Raw genomic sequence first — 25,174 nt, 5'->3', positions numbered from 1 at the left:
CATGTTAGGTTCTATTCGTTACAAACAAGATGTTTGCGCGCCGCAACGGCCCTCGACTCACCACGTGCCGCACCGCAGGCCGCAGCTGAGCACGTAAACAACGCTCCAGGCACGTCCGACCTGCACGACGGCCGCGCCTCGACTAAAATTCTGGAGGCAGTACCTCTCGCATACTAAGCAAGCGCTCTACCATCTGAGCTACACCCGCACCCCCCCCCCCCACCCCCCCAACTGAGCTACGGCTGCACACACGACCAAGCCTGGCTATTCTCCATTCTTTGCGACTCTGATGTGCACGGACACGATGGTTGGCTGGTTTGTAGCGGCGAAGGTACCAGAGTACAAAGGCGCGGACACGTTCATATACACAAGAGTTCCAAGTAGTTTCGACGCTCTGCTACTACGAATGCAAATTCCGTCTGTTTTTAACGTCTTAAATTGAAAGGGCGGCAACAAATTGGTCCGTTTCACTCCTTGTCGTCAATCACACAGCACCTGAGGTAACAAGCACATCTCGTGCCCCATTGTGCTCTCCATTGTTCATGCCAACTCAGTGCCTCGCTCTTTGCTACTGTGTAAAACTCTTGTCGTCCAACTGCAAAACACTGGGCCACAACAAGTTTCCGCGTTTCCATTGCACTGATCATACTACGAAACGCTCCCCAAACTTGGAAACCACCCATGCAGCCGACTTTTCAGACTTTACGCAAAGCTCACGCTAGTGACAGCCTTATTTATAGTTCGACGTCTCGCCAAAGCGAATGAGCACATTTCGCCTACGGCTTAGGCCGCTCTCCTAGTGTGGCTGCTCTGTGTGTGCATGCAGCGAGGGGCTGCAAGCTTCCTGTGTTCGCACCTATATCACCTGTGCTTGCTTGTCAGAGACAGACTATCGCAAAACATACAACTCACTCCATGAATTGTTTGCTACGGCATCTGTTATCAGCAGTCACAACCAGCAACACCAGTAGCAGCCGACTGCACGCAAAGAATGGGAACGTGCAGCGGGATTTACGTGACTCGGTGCAAGGCCGATCTTTCCGACGTAGGCTTGAGAATCTTATGGGAACATTTGTACTGTTTCTAAATTAGGTGTAGGTGTGGTAGGAGGGTGCTTCCTGTACACGAATAAAAGCACGCTTGCCAATTGTGGATGCTAATCGTTCGCTTGTATCTGCCTAGACATCTCTGCTGGTTGGGAATTATTCCACTTGCATGGCAAGGTGCGCATGTAGGTGTGTTAAAAACTCTGGAGGCGCTGGGTATCGATCCCAGTACCTCTCGCACGCTAAGCGAGCGCTCTACCATCTGAGCTACGCCCACCCCAACCCGTTGACTAATAATGCTACATACAGCCATATCAACGTCACAGACCCTTGCACTCCCATTATTCCGCAGACAAACACTACTCTCTATGTATCAGTGACGGTGTCTTTCAGGTTTCGTGATTCTGTATGGAATCGTAGTTGGCCACAATGAAAGTGGCACGCATAACGTCGAAAATAGAGTTCGGACACCGCTCTGAGTAAGACGAACATGTTGTCCACTCACTAGACTTCAATGACGTTAAGCCGTGTTACCTAAGATAGATCTGCACTCGATGACACCTCGATAACAGCCGGTCCCCACACTTACATCTTGCTCTCCTTATGTCAGTATACATCATATCAGTCTGTGACGGTGGTTTTGCAACTTCTTGCGTGCCTTTATGTTCGCCGCGACCAACACTTACCATGCACTGAGCACAAAGCATGGAGGAGCCGGGGCTTGAACCCGAGACCTTTCACACGCTAAGCGAACGATCTGCCAACTGAGCTACGGCTGCACACATGTCCAAACCTGGCTATTCTCCATTCTTTCTGACTCTGATGTGCACGGACACGATGGTTGGTTGGTTTGTAGCGGTGAAGGTACCAGAGTACAAAGGCGCTGACAGGTTCATATAAACAAGAGTTCCAAGTAGTTTCAATGCTCTGCTATTACGAATGCAAATTCCGTCTGTTTTTAACGTCTTAAATTGAAAGGGCGGTCACAAATTTGTCCGTTTCACTCCTTGTCGACAATCACACAGCACCTGAGGTAACAAGCACATCTCGAGCCCCATTGTGCTCTCCATTGTTCATGCCAACTCAAGGGCCTCGCTCTTTGCTACTGTGTAAAACTCCTGTCGTCCAACTGCATAACAATGGGCCACAACAAGTTTCCGAGTCTCCATTGCACTGATCATACTACGAAACGTTCCCCAAACTTGGCAATCTCCCATGCAGCAAACTTTTCCGTCTTTACACGACGCTCACGCTAGTGACTGCCGTATTTATATTTCGACGTCGCGCCAAAGCGAATGAGCACATTTCGCCTACGTCTTAGGCCGCTCTCCTAGAATGGCTGCTCTGTGTCTGCATGCAGCGAGGGGCTGCAAGCTTCCTGTGTTCGCACGTATATCACCTGTGCTTGCTTGTCAGAGACAGACTATCGCATAACATACAACTCACTCCATGAATTGATTGCTACGGCATCTGTTATCAGCAGTCACAACCAGCAACACCAGTAGCAGCCGACTGCACGCAAAGAATGGGAACGTTCAGCGGGATTTACGTGAACTCGGCGCAAGGCAGATCTTTCCGACGTAGGCTTGAGAATCTTATGGGAACATTTATACTGCTTCTAAATTAAGTTTAGGTGTGGTAATACGGTGCTTCCTACGCACGAATAAAAGCACGCTTGCCAATTGTGGATGCTAATCGTTCGCTTGTATCTGCCTAGACACCTCTGCTGGTTGGGAATTATTCCACTTGCAATGCAAGGTGCGCATGTAGGTGTGTTAAAAATTCTGGAGGCGCTGGGTATCGATCCCAGTAACTCTCGCACGCCAAGACAACGCTCTAGCATCTGAGCTACGCCCACCCCCCCGGTTGACTGATAGTGCTACATACAGCCATATCAACGTCACAGATCCTTGAACTCCCATTATTCCGCAGACAAACACTACTCTCTAAGTATCAGTGAGTGTGTCTTTCAGGTTTCGTGCATTCTGTATCGAATCGTAGTTGGCCACAATGAAAGTGGCACGCATAACGTCGAAAATAGAGTTCGACACCGCTCTGAGTAAGACGAACGTGTTGTCCACTCTCTAGACTTCAATGACGTTAAGCCGTGATACCTAAGACAGATCTGCACTCGATGACACCTCGATAACAGCCGGTCCCCACACTTACACCTTCTATCCTTATGACAGTATACATCGTATCAGTCTGTGACGCTGGTTTTGCAACTTCTTGCGTGCCTTTATGTTCGCCGCGGCCAACACTTACCATGCACTGACCACAAAACATGGAGGAGCCGGGGCTTGAACCAAAGACCTTTCACACGCTAAGCGAACGATCTGCCAACTGAGCTACAGCTGCACACACAACCAAGACTGGCTATTCTCCATTCTTTGCGACTCTGATGTGCTCGGACACGATGGTTGGTTGGTTTGTAGCGGCGAAGGTACCAGAGTACAAAGGCGCAGACACGTTCATATACACAAGAGTTCCAAGTAGTTTCGATGCTCTGGTATTACGAATGCAAATTCCGTCTGTTTTTAACGTCTTAAATTGAAAGGGCGGTAACAAATTGGTCCGTTTCACTCCTTGTCGACAATCACACACCACCTGAGGTAACAAGCACATCTCGAGCCCCATTGTGCTCTCCATTGTTCATGCCAACTCAGTGCCTCGCTCTTTGCTACTGTGTAAAACACTTGTCGTCCAACTGCAAAACACTGGGCCACAACAAGTTTCCGCGTCTCCATTGCACTGATCATACAACGAAACGCTCCCCAATCTTGGCAATCACCCGTGTAGCCGACTTTTCCGACTTTACACGACGCTCACGCTAGTGACAGCCTTATTTATAGTTCGACGTCGCGCCAAAGCGAATGAGCACATTTCGCCTACGGCTTAGGCCGCTCTCCTATTGTGGCTGCTCTGTGTCTGCATGCAACGAGGGGCTGCAAGCTTCCTGTGTTCGCACCTATATCACCTGTGCTTGCTTGTCAGAGACAGACTATCGCATAACATACAACTCACTCCATGAATTGATTGCTACGGCATCTGTTATCAGCAGTCACAACCAGCAACACCAGTAGCAGCCGACTGCACGCAAAGAATGGGAACGTTCAGCGGGATTTACGTGAACTCGGCGCAAGGCAGATCTTTCCGACGTAGGCTTGAGAATCTTATGGGAACATTTATACTGCTTCTAAATTAAGTTTAGGTGTGGTAATACGGTGCTTCCTACGCACGAATAAAAGCACGCTTGCCAATTGTGGATGCTAATCGTTCCCTTGTATCTGCCTGGACACCTCTGCTGGTTGGGAATTATTCCACTTGCATGGCAAGGTGCGCATGTAGGTGTGTTAAAAATTCGGGAGACGCTGGGTATCGATCCCAGTACCTCTTGCACGTTAAGCGACTGCTCTACCATCTGAGCTACGCCCACCCCCTCGTTGACTAATAGTGCTACATACAGCCATATCAACGTCACAGATCCTTGCACTACCATTATTCCGCAGAGAAACACTACTCTCAATGTATCAGTGTATGAGTCTTTCAGGTTTCGTGCATTCTGTATCGAATCGTAGTTGGCCACAATGAAAGTGGCACGCATAACGTCGAAAATAGAGTTCGGACACCGCTCTGAGTAAGACGAACGTGTTGTCCACTCTCCAGACTTCAATGACGTTAAGCCGTGATACCTAGGACAGATCTGCACTCGATGACACCTCGATAACAGCCGGTCCCCACACTTACATCTTGCTCTCCTTATGACAGTATACATCATATCAGTCTGTGACGCTGGTTTTGCAACTTCTTGCGTGTCTTTATGTTCGCCGCGATCAACACTTACAATGCACTGACCACAAAACATGGAGGAGCCGGGGCTTGAACCCAAGACCTTCCACACGCTAAGCGAACGATCTGCCAACTGAGCTACGGCTGCACACACGACCAAGCCTGGCTATTCTCCATTCTTTGCGACCCTGATGTGCACGGACACGATGGTTGGTTCGTTTGTAGCGGCGAAGGTACAAGAGTACAAAGGCGCGGACACGTTCATATTCACAAGAGTTCCCAGTACTTTCGATGCTCTGGTATTACGAATGCCAATTCCGTCTGTTTTTAACGTCTTAAATTGAAAGGGCGCTCACAAATTGGTCCGTTTCACTCCTTGTCGACAATCACACAGCACCTGAGGTAACAAGCACATCTCGAGCCCCATTGTGCTCTCCATTGTTCATGCCAACTCAGTGCCTCGCTCTTTGCTACTGTGTAAAACTCTTGTCGTCCAACTGCAAAACACTGGGCCACAACAAGTTTCCGCTTCTCCATTGCACTGATCATAATACGAAACGCTCCCCAAACTTGGCAATCACCCATGCAGCCGACTTCTCCGACTTTACACGACGCTCACGCTAGTGACAGCATTATTTATAGTTCGACGTCGCGCCAAAGCGAATGAGCACATTTCGCCTACGGCTTAGGCCGCCCTCCTAGTGTGGCTGCTCGGTGTCTGCAGGCAGCGAGGGGCTGCAAGCTTCCTGTGTTCGCACCTATATCACCTGTGCTTGCTTGTCAGAGACAGACTATCGCAAAACATACAACTCACTCCATGAATTGATTGCTACGGCATCTGTTATCAGCAGTCACAACCAGCATCACCAGTAGCAGCCGACTGCACGCAAAGAATGGGAACGTGCAGCCGGATTTATGTGAACTCCGCGCAAGGCAGATCTTTCCGACGTAGGCTTCAGAATCTTTTGGGAACAATTGTACTGTTTCTAAATTAAGTGTAGGTGTGGGAGGAGGGTGCTTCCTGCGCACGAATAAAAGCACGCTTGCCAATTGTGGATGCTAATCGTTCGCTTGTATCTGCCTAGACACCTCTGCTGGTTGGGAATTATTCCACTTGCATGGTAAGGTGCGCATGTCGGTTTGTTAAAACTTCTGGAGGCGCTGGGTATCGATCCCAGTACCTCTCGCACGCTAAGCGAGCGCTCTACCATATTTTTTTATTATTTTTTTATTTAGGCAGTGGCGGGATCGAGTTCTCTCCCAACTTTTTTTTCTACCATTTTTGTTTTGTTTTGTTTTTACTTTTTTTCAGTATTTTTATAATTTTTTCTGTTATTTATAAAAAAACCTCTTGAACATGAAAATAAGAGACGACGTTCTTCATAAAATAACACAATACCCTTAGAAAATGGAAAACATAAGATGTAGCTATATTTCCGCAAAGGCCTTCTATTTTTATTCTTTTTTTTTTTAATAACATAAAGGAGTATACAGTCTCACCATCAGCAGCTAACTCTTTTTTTTTAGTCTTTTTTTTGTTTTAGTTTTGGGGGAGCACAGGAGAAAGAAAATCAAATAGGCTGCAGATAGAGAGCTATGTGTGAAAGGGATAAACATGTATAAGGAGAAAAAACTTAGAAGAGGAGGAGAAAAGAGAAGTGAAATAAAATAGGAATACTTTCCGCGCCATGCTCCACTTTGGCGCGCCATCAGAACAAAATGTATTCTATCATTGACCATTGAAGGGGAACGTGGGATCGTCCAGTCTTGGTTGGCAATGTTCGTTGAGATTCCAGCTTTGAGGCGGGTTGGTGAAAATACTCTGTAAATAGTTCGCGAAAGTGGCCCCATAGTGTCGATGTCGGCGAAGGGTGTGGTGACGTACTTGGAGGCGTGTCCAGAAGTCCACCGGATCGACGATGTCGTCCCGGAAGAGGTAGTTGACAGCCATGCCACTGATCCATGTGACGGCGTGCCACTTAGCCGGTGGAAAGTAGGTCGTGTCAGGATATATCATTATAGTAGGAGAAACATGATGTGGTGGTACTCGGAGGTAGAAAGCCACAAACTTCTGTACGAGGGTCCAGACAGCTGCTGCTGGCCCACACTCAAAACGATGTAAATCTGTATCTTCGACATTGCATTTGAGGCACAGGGGTGAGTCCACCAGTGCAATACGATGCAGTTTCTGTCTTGTAGTATACTTGCCGTTGACGAGAAGGTATCACATAGAGGTGGTGTCAGTGGTGTGATATGGTTGGTGGATCGTTTTCCAAACTGTAGGCAATGAAACCTGAGGTTGACGTGTTTCGGCGGGGCTGCGTGGTGGAGACTTTCGGAGAAGGCGGTAGATGTAGCGGGTGGTAGTCTTCCTGGTCCTGGGGAGCTCGGTGCATATGTAGCTGTACTCCAAAAAGAAACGGCCGATATGTGACATCGGAGGTGGGATGTTCGCCAAAGACGTCGGTGGGCGTCTCGAAACAGGTGCGAGCTCGGTCGTCAACATTCCAGTAAAACTAGCATTTTGGCTTTTCCGTAACCGGAGCATAGTATTGGTGTAAAATGCCGTAGTCCTGGCTCTCACATTAACCAGGTCGAGGCCACCATCCCGCTTCGGTAAGGTGAGAGCTTCATACTGGACTTTGAATATGTGTCCAGAACAAATGAAATAGCCGAAAGCCGCCTGTAATCTGGCCGCCATTGTCGCAGTGATGGACAGAATCTGCGTTATATGGGGTATCCGGGTTGCCAGATGGTTATTGACGAAGGTGACTCTCTGGCGCATATTCAGCGGGCGTAGAATGTTATTTTGTATGTTGGCCCGGATGCGTTGCAGCAGCGCCCGATAATTGATCGCCGAGGTGCGGCGAATGTCTCGCGTGTACACCAACCCGAGACAGCGAAGAGTGTCTACCAGTTGAAATGGGACGGCGCTGTCTGCGGGAAGGCCACGGCCGATCTTCATGGCGCATGATTTTGCCACGTTCATAGCGCTCCCTGCCCCTTCACTGTAACGGGTAATCCACTGCATTGCAGCTTGTACGTCGGCCGCTGAACGTACGACGAGGGCCAAGTCGTCCGCGTAAGCTCGGCAGCGGAACATATGATCCCGGAGTGGAATACCTGTCAAACGTCGCCGTAATCCGCAAATGAGTGGTTCCATCGCAATGGCATAAAGCACCGTCGACAAGGGGCAACCCTGCCGTACTGAGCGTTCAATCCGTATAGGTTCTGTAAGTCTGCCGTTGACGAGAGGCCTGGACGTTGCTCCACGAAGGAGCCGCATAACCACTTTCGTGAACGTCGGGGGAATTGCCGTTCGGTTCATCAATGCGTTCAGGAATGCATGATTGACGCGGTCAAACGCTTGTTTGAAGTCGATGGAGATTAAAGCGCCTGGCAGCCTCGAGTGTGTTGCCACAGCGATCACATCTCGATATTCACTGAGGGCTGTCTGTATATTACGATCTCCGCCTAAAGATGTTTGTTCGTGGGAAACAATGTCTCGTAAGACATGTTTGAGTCGCACTGCTAGAAGGCGTGTGAAAATCTTGAAGTCGGAATTGAGTAACGTGATCGGCCGATAACTGTCGAGTCGTGTTCCTCCTGCGGGTTTCGGGAGTGGTACAAGTAAGCCTTCCATGAACATTGGTGGCGGGTTCGCCGCGTCGGACAAAAGTTCCCAGTACATGTCCCTCCATCGTGACATCATCAAATCTTGGAAGGTTCTGTAAAATTCGAGAGGTAAACCATCCGGGCCGGGAGATCGATTCAGAGACCCTTTAGCCACAGCGCCTTGGACGTCGTCGTTGGTCACTTCAGAAGTCAGGAGGGTAGCCGCTGCTGCGTTTAGCGTACCAAGTGTCTCCTGGGTAAACTCAGCAATGGCTTCCGCACCGGCAGGTACCTCTTGATATAAAAGTCTATAGTGCGTTGTGAATGCATCCGCAATGGTAGCTTGCGAAGTCAGCCGGCGTCCATCAGGTAAGTCTAAAGTTGTCATTAAAGCCTGTCGGCGTCGACGAACATTTTGAATAATATGATGCATAGAAGGTTCTTCACCGTTAATCCTATCTTGGCTGCGTGCTCGTACAATAGCTCCCTCTAGACGACATCTGGTCAAGGTTAAAATCTTCGCCGTAATGCGTTGAGCTTCTTTTAGACGATCCGGGGATTAAGGTTGATCCATGAGTTCACGTAGAGCGCTATAGTAGAAATCAGTTGTATGGTGATTCCACCTGGCTTTGGCTCTGCCATAGTGTGTCAATGTGCGTCGGATGGCCGGTTTGGCGCACAGCAACCACCACTGCAGTGTGGTCTCGTAACGCGTAATTCGTTGAACATAGGTGTGCCACGTGTCGGTGACCTGTTGTCGACATTCAGGGTCCCGCAGTAGTGATACATTGAGTTTCCAAGGTCCTGCACTGCGCCATATAGATTGTCGATGTAGGTTCATGGTACAGATGTAGATGTCATGATCCGAGAAGGCAGACGGCCAACGTTCCGCGTCGAGGAGAACTGATTTTAGAGCGTTAGAGATGCATATTCTGTCAAGTCGGCTGGCGGAGTGGCTCGTAATGTGTGTATACCCCGGGCGGTCGCCGTGTACCACTCGCCAAGTGTCGAGGAGACGAAGGCGGCGGACGAGGAAGCGAAGTTCCGGACATGTGGTGAAATGGGAGTATTGGTCTGTGCGCTCGAGAACGCAGTTGAAATCTCCACCTACGATGAGATGATCGTATCGGCCGAGGAATAAAGGTGTGATATCTTCTGCGTAGAACTGGGAGCGATCCCTCCGTTTATGAGTGCCCGATGGGGCGTACAGATTAATGATTTTGAGTCCGTCAACTGTGATGGCCACCCCTCGAGCTGTTGGGAGGTATGCGACATCGGAAACTGCAATCCCTTCTCGGAGGAGGATGGCTGCGCCTGTGTGTTCCATAGCTGCAGGGGCGGCGTACGTCTCATATCCATAACACCCAGCCCAAGTTGCTGTCCTCAGTTCTTGTAACAGGGCGATGTCGATGTCCGCTGCTCTTAGCGTGTCACGGAGCAGTTGAAGTTTAGCGTGGGAGCCGATATTATTAGTATTGATAGTAGCTATTCGGTACGCCTGATGGGAGATTCGTGCTGCCGATAGGGTCGTAGCTGGTGAAGATTGTTGTGGTGGATGCTGGAAGTCCATAGAAGTTGCAGCGGTCGCCGTAGAAACTTCCCCCATTTTAGTGTTGGTCTAACGGAGGAACAGATCTCATTTCCGCATCAGATGGAGGTGGGAAATCCGTGTCATCCGCCCATGAAAAATGTCCGACAGGTTTGTCATCGGCGAGAGGTGGCAGCGCCGGCCGAGTCGGCTCAGTTGCGTCGGTGACAACAGGCGTGCTATGTTCCATGGCTTCAGGGCGCGGGGCTTGCGCACGCTCTCTGTTGGACGGTTCACCGTCTTTTGGATGACGCGTCTCCGTGGCAGAGGAGAAAGTGTTATCGTGTTCTCCGTCTGAGTGATGTGCCATCTCTTCGTCCTGCGGAGGGGGCTCAATGGTTGATTCTGATGTCTTGGGGCGTTTTTTTCGTCGTTTGTGGCGACTTCTGCTTTCGGCAATGAGTTTCGGTGTCTGAGGAAGGAAGAGATTCACGTCGTTCGGGTACAAAAGCCGCGGGTGCTATGATGCGGTCGTCATTCCCCAGAACACTCTCACTGGCATCCTTGTGATCTTCTAGCGTGGGTGTGTCCGGCTGTTGGACTTGTTCACGGGCGGCATCGTCGGTGTCAAGGTGCTGGGACGCCTCCGAGTGTATCGGACCAGAGAGATGCTCATGAACGGCGTCATGTGTGGGCTGGACGTGCAGTGTCACCGCATAGGTGACTGGAAGGGTGGTCGTGGTTCTGTCGGTGTTCGTATCGTCGGGCCTTAGTTGTGTGATGCGGCGTTGCAGACATTCATTACGGACGTGGCCTTCTTTGCCACAACCGGAACATGTTCGAGGTTGTCCGTCGTAAATGACCACCGCGCCGCAGCCGCCGATAGAAATGTACGATGGAACGTGCCGTTTGAGATCGATTCGGACTTGTCTCACACCATTAAGCACCGGATACGTCGTAAACTGTGCCCATGTCTCGGCTAAGTGGCTCTGGACTTTTCCGAACGGGCTTAGCGCCGCGATGACTTCATCTTCTTTTACCTCGAAAGGCAGTTCGAATACACGGATCGTCCGAAGGCCAAGTCCTACATGGTCGACATCCACAGGCCCGAAGTTTCCGTCGGAGTGCCGAAATTTTAGTCCATGTCGCGTCCTTTGAATAATCTCATTGCAGGCAGCGTCAGAAGTCATCTTAACATAAACGACGCTGCTAATGATCGATAGGTGTATGCCGATGAGTTCGTCACGGGGGATCTTCACGTCTTCGCGTAGGAAGCGTTCGACGCCCAGTGCTTTGGGTCGTTCGTATTCATTTGAGAAGGTGAACTTAAGAGTGTTCTTCCTGTAAGAGTTGACCATTAGAGCGTGGTCGACTGAGAATCGCTGTGACGACGATGTAAAAAAAAACATTCCGCGGGCGCAGCGGCGTGAACGGCCGAGCGCGGTGCGCACTGCTGCCCTGCCGAACGCAGACTACCATCTGAGCGGCGCCCAGCCCCCCGTTGACTAATAGTGCTACATACAGCCATATCAACGTCACAGACCCTTGCACTCCCATTATTCCGCAGACAAACACTACTCTCTATAAATCAGTGAGGGTGTCTTTCAGGTTTCGTTCTTTCTGTATCGCATCGTAGTTGGCCACAATGAAAGTGGCACGCATAACGTCGAAAATAGAGTTCGGACACCGCTCTGAGTAAGACGAACGTGTTGTCCACTCTCTAGACTTCAATGACGTTAAGCCGTGATACCTAAGACAGTTCTGCACTCGATGACATTTCCATAACAGCCGGTCCCCACACTTACATCTTGCTCTCCTTATGACAGTATACATCATATCAGTCTGTGAAGCTGGTTTTGCAACTTCTTGCGTGCCTCTATGTTCGCCGCGACCAACTCTTACCACGCACTGACCACAAAACATGGAGGAGCCGGGGCTTGAACCCAAGACCTTTCACACGCTAAGCGAACGATCTGCCAACTGAGCTACGGCTGCACACACGACCAAGCCTGGCTATTCTCCATTCTTTGCGACTCTGATGTGCACGGACACGATGGTTGGTTGGTTTGTAGCGGCGAAGGTACAAGAGTACAAAGGCGCGGACACGTTCATATACACAAGAGTTCCAAGTAGTTTCGATGCTCTGGTATTACGAATGCAAATTCCGTCTGTTTTTAACGTCTTAAATTGAAAGGGCGGTCACAAATTGGTCCGTTTCACTCCTTGTCGACAATCACACAGCACCTGAGGTAACAAGCACATCTCGAGCCCCATTGTGCTCTCCATTGTTCATGCCAACTCAGTGCCTCGCTCTTTGCTACTGTGTAAAACCCTTGTCGTCCAACAACAAAACACTGGGCCACAACAGGTTTCCGCGTCTCCATTGCACTGATCATACTACGAAACGCTCCCCAAACTTGGCAATCACCCATGCAGCCGACTTTTCCGCCTTCACGCAACGCTCACGCTAGTGACAGCCTTTTTTATAGTTCGAAGTCGCGCCAAAGCGAATGAGCACATTTCGCCTACGACTTAGGCCGCTCTCCTAGTGTGGCTGCTCTGTGTCTGCATGCTGCGAGGGGCTGCAAGCTTCCTGTGTTCGCACCTATATCACCTGTGCTTGCTTGTCAGAGACAGACTATCGCAAAACATACAACTCACTCCATGAATTGATTGCTACGGCATCTGTTATCAGCAGTCACAACCAGCACCACCCGTTGCAGCCGACTGCACGCAAAGAATGGGAACGTGCAGCGTGATTTACGTGAACTCGGCGCAAGGCAGATCTTTCCGACGTAGGCTTGAGAATCTTATGGGAACATTTGTACTGTTTCTAAATTAAGTGTAGGTGTGGGAGGAGGGTGCTTCCTGCGCACGTATAAAAGCACGCTTGCCAATTGTGGATGCTAATCGTTCGCTTGTATCTGCCTAGACACCTCTGCTGGTTGGGAATTATTCCACTTGCATGGTAAGGTGCGCATGTAGGTGTGTTAAAAATTCAATAGGCGCTGGGTATCGATCCCAGTACCTCTCGCACGCTAAGCGAGCGCTCTACCATCTTTTTTTTTTTTTTTTTTTTTTTTGGGCCTCCCATCAACCCTTTTAGCCAATCCTTGCGCTCTCCATAATTCGCCTTCATCGGCGTCGGCTTCTCACGCCATGTACATAACCATAAACTGATGAGACAAAGTTAATCCCTTTATCGTGGAGAAACTAATGTACCCCTTCTTTGGGCTTATTGATAATGTGAAAAAAGAATGAAGTCTTCAGTAGGTAGAAACAGAAGTTATGTTCAGTTTGTTTCCTTCTCCATCGCTGTTTTTGTTGTCACACTTAAACAAATAGGCTTCCTTAACAAAGAAACGTCAGAGGTCATTCCGAAACTGCCTCTTCTCTCTGAAAATGCTTAAAAAACAAACCATATTCGGTGAGAAGCAACTATTTATAATGGCTTCTTGAAAAATAAATTAATAAACGTTGAACTCAAAGAACGGCAATTCCGGTAAAAACTATTTTTTTTTCCACGATTGTAAAGTAAGTTAGTAGTGGTGAACACTCTCTTACGTTTGTCTTCTGTGTCCGCTGATATTTTTTGTTAATTCTTTTACATCAAGGTCTTGATTAAAAAATTTCCGTATGTTTCTTTATATTTCCTAGTCTTCAGTAAAATGTGATGCTCAGTTAGCAGATAGATCCAAAAATCCTCTTGGCTTTTCTCTTCCGTCGTGAAGAGGTAATGAACCGTTGCCGCTTTCAGCCAATTGACTGCGTTGCGGTTCGTGTTAGGAAAGGGTACATCATCCGGTGTCAAAATATCCGCAGGCGTTATAGCGTTAGGTGACGTTCGAAGGATGAGTGCCAGCTTTCGTCGGACATTCAGCCATATATCTTTAACCTTGTCACACACGAAACTATGTTCTTCGTTATCAATTAAACTACACGTTGCACACAAAGGCGAATCCGCTAAGTGGATCGTATGAAGTTTCGAGTTTGTTGCAACTTTCCTATTTACAACAAAGTACCATGTTGCTTTCAGATGAGTAGCTAAGTTACGGTTATGAATATTTGCCCATATCACTTTCCAGTTAGAACATGGATAGTTTTGTTCTATTTTGTTGTTCTTCTTTTCTCCCATCTATTTGCCATATATTTCTTTTACGTTTGTCATGTCTTTTTCCGGAATTCTTGAATGTAGGTAGCTATAGTCAATTAAAAACCATCGTAAATGGTAAAGTCCGCTCGGTATGTGCTGCACATTAATGGGTGGAGAGAGGTCATCTGGAGCTATTTCAGATAGCAAGTGCGCGGCGATACAGCTGTCGGATTGTCTCCATTGTTGAAACGTATTGGAGATGTACAGAGCCTGCGACTTTTTAGTAACATTCGTTAAGTTTAAGCCGCCATTATTAGTGGCGAGCGTCAGAGTGTCATACTGGATTTTAAATATGTGGCCACGGCTCACAAAATAGCCTATTGCTGACATAATTTGTTTGGCGATGCCGGCGGGTATTGGCAGTATCTGGGCGACATAATTGACTTTGGAAGTAATAGAGACGTTCGCTAAAGACACTCTCTGAATGTCATTTAATTGTCGAATACTATGTGTCCGTACACTAGCTCGTATGGTAGTTAGTATTTGTCTATAGTTGGCCGCAATAGTTTGACGTATATTTTTTCGGAAATCAATGCCGAGACACTTCAAGGCTGTTAGCTCACGTAACTGACCGTGTGTGCGCATGCCAATGCCACGTCCGATATTGAATATGCCGGACTTGGTTTTGTTTAACCTCGCGGCTGACGCTCGTTCGTATTTTTCTATTATGTGCATTGCCGTCTCGACTTCCGCTACATTCATAACAAGAAACCCAACATCGTCCGCATAAGATTTACATATTATTTTGTTTCCTCGTATTTGCAATCCTTGTAACCGCTGAGTCAAGGTAGCGAGCAAAGGTTCGATGGCCATGGCAAAAAGTGCCATGGACAACGGACAACCTTGCCTGACGGAACATGCGATCTCGACTGGCCGGCTAGGCTGTCCATTAATGCTGATTCTGGAGGAGTTATTCGTTACCAAACGTCGTATGAGGTCAACGAATCTCGGCGGAAAACCCACTGCGCCTATCGTTTTCAGGAGGTAGGAGTGGCTGATCCTGTCGAAGGCTTTATCGAAATCTAACGACACGATGGCACATTTTAGTCGACATACTTCTGCTATTGAAATTATGTCGCGGTAGTCGGACAGCGTCTGCTGAATTTTCCTACCCTTGCCCACGCTAGACTGATATGGGCCGGTGACGCTGGCCATTACATTTTTAAGTCTGTGGGCTAAGAGCCGCGAAAAAATTTTATAGTCACTGTTCAGCAGAGTGATTGGTCTCAAATTTCCAATTTTCTTGCCAGCCGATTTTTTTGCGATTAACACTATCATTCCTTCGCGAAAATCTTTCTGTATCTCCTTATTGAGGTTCAGAAGTTCATTACAGATGCATGTAATTCTATGTTTTATATGTTCCCAGAAGACTTGATAAAATTCTGCTGGTATGCCGTCAGCTCCAGGGGATTTATTTTTTGCACTTTGATAGACAGCATAGTGTACATCGTCTTCGGTCGCCTCCGCTATTAGAGCTTCCGCGTACGCGTTACCAACGCGTCCTTGCAGGTGGGTCAGTAAATCGTCCTGTGATTTTTCGTCTACCTCTTTATGTGAAAACAAGTTGTCGAAATGGGTTAGTATTTCTGCTTTTATGTCGTTGTGCATTGTCAAGGTGGTTCCATTATCAGTTTTAAGCTCCGTCAGTATTTTGCGGAATCCTCGTTTAGTTTTACGAATCACATGATATACCGAAGTGGCTTCTTTTTGCGCCACAGTCTCTGCTCTTGACCTTATTTGGTATCCTTCAAGCTGTTGTCGCCTTAATGTCAGTATTTTTGCCTGCATTTTTTTAATTCTCCCATGGTTCCCAATAGCTGTAGCACCTTGCAGGTAGAGTTCTCGGAGACAATTAAAGTAAAATTATATCGTTCTTTTCCGCCAAAAGCTCTTCTCCCGGGAGTAGTTGATGAAACATCTCCGGATCTGAGGTTTGGCGCATTTGAGCCACCAATCCAAAGTCGAGTGGTAAGAGATGAGTTTGGTCTCGCAGGCTCTCCAAGTGGTGAGAAAGGCTTCTCGACAGGCAGGATCTTTTAAGTGTGAAACATTAAGTTTCCATGGCCCTTTATATCGACAGGTTCCTTGTCGTTCCAAATTTAATGTGCATATATATGCAGCGTGGTCTGAAAAAATGGTTGGCCAAACTTCAGACTGCAGGATGCGGTATTTCAGATGGGGCGAGACATATATTCGATCCAACCGGCTCGCTGAATGATTAGTGAGGTGGGTAAAGCCGGGTGCCGCGCCGTGCTTTTGCTCCCACGAATCAGTTAAACGGAGGTCGGTGACGATACGTTCCAGGTCCGGCGATTTGTTGTAGTTCGGAGTTTGGTCTTTGGCATGTATGACACTGTTAAAGTCGCCTCCAAGGATGGTATGGGTGCAGTGTACACCAAACAAAGGAACAATTCCCTCCTTAAAAAAACTGTGCTCGTTGGCACCGATTGGTAGAACCAGATGGGGCATAGACATTAATAATCCTGGTGTTATAAAGCGTGCCGGCAATGCCTCTGCCGTTAGGCAGTTCTGTTACGTCTGTAATGACGACGCCCTCTTTGAAAAGAAATGCGGTACCCAAATCTCATCCAATTCCAGGATTGACTATAGCATTATACCCCTGTATGAAGTCAAGTTTGATGTTTGTTACTTCTTGTAAAAACAAAATGTCCACATAAGCTGCATACAGGAAATCTTTTAAATTTTGTAAATTAAATGGGCTACAAATTTTATTGATGTTCAGCGTAGCGATCTTATAGGCCTGCAACGGAACTACGTTAGCCAAGACGGGAGTGTAATTAGGAAAAACTCTGGCAACATATCATTTCGAAAAAACATTAAGAAATCTGACCCGATAGACATGTGGACACAAGTCAGTAAAACCGTTCAGACTAGAAATATTCATGACTTGGGAAGGGATCAGTCGGCTTCTCCGTGTCTGGGACAGTATCCGTCGTGGCGATGACATTCAAGACGACGTCATCTCGTGGTGTGGCCATCGTGGTGACTGTAACGGTTCCTGTGGTGTCCATAATTTCGTCCTCCTTTGTAGTGTCGTCGACATCGTCTGCCCACGGATTCGACAGCCCTGTCATCGGTTCGTCATTAAGTGGTGCACTATATTCAGGTGTTTGCTGGTGATTTTTATCTTCGGTTCGGGTAATTGCTACGTCATCGGAGGGCAAACTGGCAGAACCTGAGGTACTATCCAACGACACAGGGTCTTCGTTAGATGACTGCTGATTGCACTGCAAGTTCTCAGATGCAGATTGACGTATTTTGCCCCCTATTTGCTTCGCCTGTTCACGCAGTTGTGGTGCAGTCTGCTCTGCACCTTGACGCGCGATCTTCCGTTTTTTAGATTTCTTGGGAGATGCGTCTCGTGGTGGACTTTGGACGGTACCTGAAGAAGCCTCAGGTTGCAAAGTAGCACTACTCGAAGTGACTGACGCCAGGTCTGATTTCATTGCACTTGACGGGCTGTGGTCAGTGCCTAAGGCAGCTGCAGGATTCGGAGGAGCACCACTAGAAACGGCTGGTTGCGAGTCCGTTTTCTGTGCACCTGATACGCTTTTGATACCTCCTAAAGAAGCTCCAGGATGCAGAGGAGCACTACCCGAAGCGACCGAGGTCGCGTCCGTATCCATTGCCTCATTGGGCGATTCCACGGCGACAAGGGCAGGAGCAGATATGTCTTCGCAGGAGGGTTGAGTGTCTACAGATGCTACACCTGAGTCGGTCGGTTGGTCGGTCGCTTGTGGGTCGGTATTCGTAGTAACTTCGGGGGGCGCAGTGGCACTTGCAAAACCGCGCGCTACGGCGACATATGTCACGGGCAGCGTTGACATAGCAGGGGGCCTGACGGCATCGCCGGCAGGCAGTTGCGCCACTCGCCTTTGAACACATTCTGCACGAACGTGGCCTGGTAAATTGCAGACAGCACACGTTTTCGGTTGGTCATCATACATCACAACGGCTCTATATCCGCAGACGTTCATAAACGACGGAATGTGCTTCTGCAATTCGACTTTTAATTGGCGCACACCATTCAAAACAGGGAATTTGTGTGCAGCAGACCACCGTTCGGCAATATTACTCAAAACTTTCCCATATGGAGCAATAACAGCATTTATCTGGTCACTTGTAATTTCAAAGGGAAGTTCAAATACTCGCACGGTCCGAATACCTAGACCAGCATGGGCAACGGTAACCTCCCCAACATTTCCGTCAGCATGTTTAAATTTCAGAATGCCACCACAAGATCGAACTATCCTTTCACACAATTCTGGACTGGCAAGTTTCACGAAAACCACACTGTTCATAATCGAGAAATGTATGCCGATAATATCATAAAGTCCTATTTGAACATCATCCTCTAACCACTGTTCAACATCAAATCACCTCGGTCGGACAAATTGCGATCAAACGTGAATTTCAAAGTATCTTTTCGTTGCGGTTGCGACATCTCTTAATTCTTTTTCATGTCGACACAAATACTATAGACAGCGACGCGTTGCAGCAAGAGCAGAGACTTACCACGCGGAGCTAACGCAGCACAGCACACAGCACGGCACGTCCGACCTCCAGCGCAGCCGCTGGCTGAATTCCATCTGAGCTGCGCCCACCCCCCCGTTGACTAATAGTGCTACATACAGCCATATCTACGTCACAGACCCTTGAACTCCCATTATTCCGCAGACACACACTACTCTCTATAAATCAGTGAGGGTGTCTTTCAGGTTTCGTGCATTCTGTATCGAATCGTAGTTGGCCACAATGAAAATGGCACGCATAACGTCGAAAATAGAGTTCGGACACCGCTCTGAGTAAGACGAACGTGTTGTCCACTCTCTAGGCTTCAATGACGTTAAGCCGTGATACCTAAGACAGATCTGCTCTCGATGACACCTCGATAACAGCCGGTCCCCACACTTACATCTTGCTCTCCTTATGACAGTATACATCATATCAGTCTGTGACGCTGGTTTTGCAACTTCTTGCGTGCCTTTAGGTTCTCCGCGACCAACACTTACCATGCACTGACCACAAAACATGGAGGAGCCGGGGCTTGAACCAAAAGACCTTTCACACGCTAAGCGAAACATCTGCCAACTGAGCTACGGCTGCACACAAGACCAAGCCTGGCTATTCTCCATTCTTCGCGACTCTGATGTGCACGGACACGATGGTTGGTTGGTTTGTAGCGGCGAAGGTACAAGAGTACAATGGCGCGGACACGTTCATATACACAAGAGTTCCAAGTAGTTTCGATGCTCTGGTATTACGAATGCAAATTCCGTCTGTTTTAACGTCTTAAATTGAAAGGGCGCTCACAAATTAGTCCGTTTCACTCCTTGTCGACAATCACACAGCACCTGAGGTAACAAGCACATCTCGAGCCCCATTGTGCTCTCCATTGTTCATGCCAACTCGGTGCCTCTCTCTTTGCTACTGTGTAAAACTCTTGTCGTCCAACTGCAAAACACTGGGCCACAACAAGTTTCCGCGTCTCCATTGCACTGATCATACTACGAAACGCTCCCCAAACTTGGCAATCACCAATGCTGCAGACTTTTCCGACTTCACGCAAAGCTCACGCTAGTGATAGCCTTATTTATAGTTCGACGTCGCGCAAAAGCGAATGAGCACATTTCGCCTACGGCTTAGGCCGCCCTCCTAGTGTGGCTGCTCGGTGTCTGCAGGCAGCGAGGGGCTTTAAGCGTCCTGTGTTCGCACCTATGTCACCTGTGCTTGCTTGTCAGAGACAGACTATCGCAAAACATACAACTCACTCCATGAATTGATTGCAACGGCATCTGTTATCAGCAGTCACAACTAGCAACACCAGTAGCAGCCGACTGCACGCAAAGAATAGGAATGTGCAGTGGGATTTGCGTGAACTCGGGGCAAGGCAGATCTTTCCGACGCAGGCTTGAGAATCTTACGGGAACACTTGTACTGGTTCTAAGTTAAGTGTAGGTCTGGGAGGAGGGTGCTTCCTGCGCACTAATAACAGCACGCTTGCCAGTTGTGGATGGTAATCATTCGCTTGTATCTTCCTTGACACATCTTCTGCCTGTGAATTATTCCACTTGCATGGCAAGATGCGCTTGCTGTTGTGTCAAAAGTTCTGGAGGCACTGGGTATCGATCCCAGTATCTCTCGTTTACCAAGCAAGCGAGCACTCTACCATCTGAGCTACGCCCGGCCCCCTATTTGTAATGGTAATACATACAGCCATATAGAGGACACAGACCCTTGCACTCCCATTATTCAGCAGACAAACACTACTCTCTATGTATCCGTGAGGGTGTCTTTCAGGTTTCGTGCATTCTGTATCGAATCGTAGTTGGCCACAATGAAAGAGGCACGCTTAACGTCGAAAATAGAGTTCGGACACCGCTCTAAATAAGGCCAACGTGTTGTCCACTCTCTATATTTCAATGAGGTTAAGCCGTGATACCTAAGACGGATCTGCACTCGATGACATCTCGATAACGGTCCCCACACTTACATCTTGCTCTCCTTACCTCAGTATACATCATATCAGTCTGTGACGCTGGCTTTGCGACATCTTGCGTGCCTTTAGGTTAAACGTGTCCAACACTTACCATGCAATGACCACAAAAAATGGAGGCACCGTGGCTTGAACCCTGGACCTTTCACATGCGAAGCGAACGCGCTAACAACTGACCTACGCCGCCATGGAAAACCAAGCTGCGCTCTTCTCCATTCTTTGCCACTCTGATGTGCAAGGACACGATCTTTGGTTGATTTGTAGCGGTGAAGGGACCAGAGTACAGAGGCGCGGACACTTTCGTATACACAAGAGTTCCAAGTAGTTTCGATGCTCTGGTATTACGAATGCAAATTCCGTCTGTTTTTAACGTCTTAAATTGAAAGGGCCGTCACAAAATGCTCCGTTTTCACTCCTTGTCGACAATCACACAGCACCTGAGGTAACAAGCACATCTCGAGCCCCATTGTGCTCTCCATTGTTCATGCCAACTCTGTGCCTCTCTCTTTGCTACTGTGTAAAACTCTTGTCGTCCAACTGCAAAACACTGGGCCACAACAAGTTTCCGCTTCTCCATTGCACTGATCATACTACGAAACGCTCCCCAAACTTTGCAATCACCAATGCAGCCGACTTTTCCGACTTCACGCAACGCTCACGCTAGTGACAGCCTTATTTATAGTTCGACGTCACGCCAAAGCGAATGAGCACATTTCGCCTACGGCTTAGGCCGCTCTCCTAGTGTGGCTGCTCTGTGTCTGCATGCAGCGAGGGGCTGCAAGCTTCCTGTGTTCGCACCTATATCACCTGTGCTTGCTTGTCAGAGACAGACTATCGCAAAACATACAACTCACTCCATGAATTGATTGCTACGGCATCTGTTATCAGCAGTCACAACCAGCAACACCAGTAGCAGCCGACTGCACGCAAAGAATGGGAACGTGCAGCGGGATTTACGTGAACTCGGCGCAAGGCTGATCTTTCGACGTAGGCTTGAGAATCTTATGGGAACGTTTGTACTGTTTCTAAATTAAGTGTAGATGTGGGACGAGGGTGCTTCCTGCGCACGAATAAAAGCACGCTTGCCAATTGTGGATGCTAATCGTTCGCTTCTGTCTGCCTAGACATCTCTGCTGGTTGTGAATTATTCCACTTGCATGGTAAGGTGCGCATGTAGGTGTGTTAAAAATTCTGTAGGCGCTGGGTATCGATCCCAGTACCTCTCGTACGCTAAGCGAGTGCTCTATCATCTGAGCTGCGCCAACCCACCCGTTGACTAATAGAGCTACATACAGCCATATCAACGTCACAGACCCTTGCACTCCCATTATTCCGCAGACACACACTACTCTCTATAAATCAGTGAGGGTGTCTTTCAGGTTTCGTGCATTCTGTATCGAATCGGAGTTGGCCACAATGAAAGTGGCACGCATAACGTCGAAAATAGAGTTCGGACACAGCTCTCAGTAAGACGAACGTGTGGTCCACTCTCTAGACTTCAATGACGTTAAGCCGTGATACCTAAGACAGATCTGCACTCGATGACACATCGATAACAGCCGGTCCCCACACTTACATCTTGCTCTCCTTATGACAGTATACATCATATCAGTCTGTGACGCTGGTTTTGCAACTTCTTGCGTGCCTTTAGGTTAGCCGCGACCAACACTTACCATGCACTGACCACAAAACATGGAGGAGCCGGGGCTTGAACCAAGACCTTTCAAACGCTAAGCGAAAGATCTGCCAACTGAGCTACGGCTGAACACACGACCAAGCCTGGCTATTCTCCATTCTTCGCGACTCTGATGTGCACGGACACGATGGTTGGTTGGTTTGTAGCGGCGAAGGTACAAGAGTACAAAGGCGCGGACACGTTCATATACACAAGAGTTCCAAGTAGTTTCGATGCTCTGGTATTACGAATGCAAATTCCGTCTGTTTTTAACGTCTTAAATTGAAAGGTCGCTCACAAATTGGTCCGTTTCACTCCTTGTCGACAATCACACAGCACCTGAGGTAACAAGCACATCTCGAGCCCCATTGTGCTCTCCATTGTTCATGCCAACTCAGTGCCTCTCTCTTTGCTACTGTGTAAAACTCTTGTCGTCCAACTGCAAAACACTGGGCCACAACAAGTTTCCGCGTCTCCATTGCACTGATCATACTACGAAACGCTCCCCAAACTTGGCAATCACCAATGCTGCAGACTTTTACGACTTCACGCAAAGCTCACGCTAGTGATAGCCTTATTTATAGTTCGACGTCGCGCAAAAGCGAATGAGCACATTTCGCCTACGGCTTAGGCCGCCCTCCTAGTGTGGCTGCTCGGTGTCAGCAGGCAGCGAGGGGCTGCAAGCGTCCTGTGTTCGCACCTATGTCACCTGTGCTTGCTTGTCAGAGACAGACTATCGCAAAACATACAACTCACTCCATGAATTGATTGCTACGGCATCTGTTATCAGCAGTCACAACTAGCAACACCAGTAGTAGCCGACTGCACGCAAAGAATAGGAATGTGCAGTGGGATTTGCGTGAACTCGGGGCAAGGCAGATCTTTCCGACGCAGGCTTCAGAATCTTACGGGAACACTTGTACTGGTTCTAAGTAAAGTGTAGGTGTGGGAGGAGGGTGCTTCCTGCGCACTAATAACAGCACGCTTGCCAGTTGTGGATGGTAATCATTCGCTTGTATCTTCCTTGACACATCTTCTGCCTGTGAATTATTCCACTTGCATGGCAAGATGCGCTTGCTGTTGTGTCAAAAGTTCTGGAGGCACTGGGTATCGATCCCAGTATCTCTCGTTTACCAAGCAAGCGAGCACTCTACCATCTGAGCTACGCCCGGCCCCCTATTTGTAATGGTAATACATACAGCCATATAGAGGACACAGACCCTTGCACTCCCATTATTCAGCAGACAAACACTACTCTCTATGTATCCGTGAGGGTATCTTTCAGGTTTCGTGCATTCTGTATCGAATCGTAGTTGGCCACAATGAAAGAGGCACGCTTAACGTCGAAAATAGAGTTCGGACACCGCTCTGAGTAAGGCCAACGTGTTGTCCACTCTCTAGATTTCAATGAGGTTAAGCCGTGATACCTAAGACATATCTGCACTCGATGACATCTCGATAACGGTCCCCACACTTACATCTTGCTCTCCTTACCTCAGTATACATCATATCAGTCTGTGACGCTGGCTTTGCGACATCTTGCGTGCCTTTAGGTTAACCGCGACCAACACTTACCATGCAATGACCACTAAAAATGTAGGCGCCGGGGCTTGAACTCTGGACCTTTCACATGCGAAGCGAACGCTCTGCCAACTGACCTACGCCCCGATCCACGACCAAGCTGCGCTATTCTCCATTCTATGCCACTCTGATGTGCAAGGATACGATGGTTGGTTGGTTTGTAGCGGTGAAGGGACCAGAGTACAAAGGCGCGGACACGTTCATATACACAAGAGTTCCAAGCAGTTTCGATGCTCTGGTATTACAAATGCAAATTCCGTCTGTTTTTAACGTCTTAAATTGAAAGGGCCGTCACAAAATGCTCCGTTTTCACTCCTTGTCAACATTCACACAGCACCTGAGGTAACAAGCACATCTCGAGCCCCATTGTGCACTCCATTGTTCATTCCAACTCAGTGCCTCGCTCTTTACTACTGTGTTCCACTCTTGTCGTCCAACTGCAAAACACTGGGCCACAACAAGTTTCCGCGTCTCCATTACACTGCGCATACTACGAAACGCTCCCCAAACTGGGCACTCATCCTTGCAGCCGACTTTCCCAACTTTACACGACACTCACGCAACTCTCACGCTAGTGACAGCCTTATTTATAGTTCGACGTCGCGCCAAAGCGAATGAGCACATTTCGCCTACGGCTTAGGCCGCCCTCCTAGTGTGGCTGCTCGGTGTCTGCAGGCAGCGAGGGTCTGCAAGCTTCCTGTGTTCGCACCTATGTCACCTGTGCTTGCTTGTCAGAGACAGACTATCGCAAAACATACAACTCACTCCATGAATTGATTGCTACGGCATCTGTTATCAGCAGTCACAACTAGCAACAATAGTAGCAGCCGACTGCACGCAAAGAATAGGAATGTGCAGTGGGATTTAAATGAACTTGGGGCAAGGCAGATCTTTCCGACGTAGGCTTGAGAATCTTACGGGAACACTTGTACTGTTTCTCAATTAAGTGTAGGCGTGGGAGGAGGGTGCTTCCTGCGAACTAATAGCAGCAAGTTTGCCAGATGTGGATGCTAAACATTCGCTTGTATCTTCCTAGACACATCTTCTGCCTGTGAATTATTCCACTTGTATGGCAAGGTGCGCTTGCTGTTGTGTAAAAAATTCTGGAGGCACTGGGTATCGATCCCAGTATCTCACGTTTAACAAGCGAGCGCTCTACCGTCTGAACTACGCCGGCCAACCCATTGGTAATGGTACTACATACAGCCATATAGACGACACAGACCCTTGCACTCCCATTATTCAGCAGACAAACACTACTCTCTATGTA

The 25,174-nt window shown here is 48.4% G+C and overlaps 1 non-coding gene across 1 annotated transcript; it reads right to left on the bottom strand.

Moving 5' to 3' along the window:
• Positions 1-1,250: 1,250 nt before the first annotated feature.
• Positions 1,251-1,324, bottom strand: Trnaa-agc (transfer RNA alanine (anticodon AGC)). Its single transcript has one exon. It is a non-coding gene; the product is annotated as a tRNA-Ala (tRNA).
• Between the last annotated feature and the right edge of the window lie 23,850 nt (positions 1,325-25,174).

This window comes from Schistocerca gregaria, chromosome 10, assembly GCF_023897955.1.
Source record: "Schistocerca gregaria isolate iqSchGreg1 chromosome 10, iqSchGreg1.2, whole genome shotgun sequence".
Taxonomy (NCBI): Eukaryota; Metazoa; Arthropoda; class Insecta; order Orthoptera; family Acrididae; genus Schistocerca; species Schistocerca gregaria.
The sequence above is the reverse complement of the archived record's forward strand: the minus strand, read 5'-3'. Positions and strand labels throughout refer to the sequence as shown.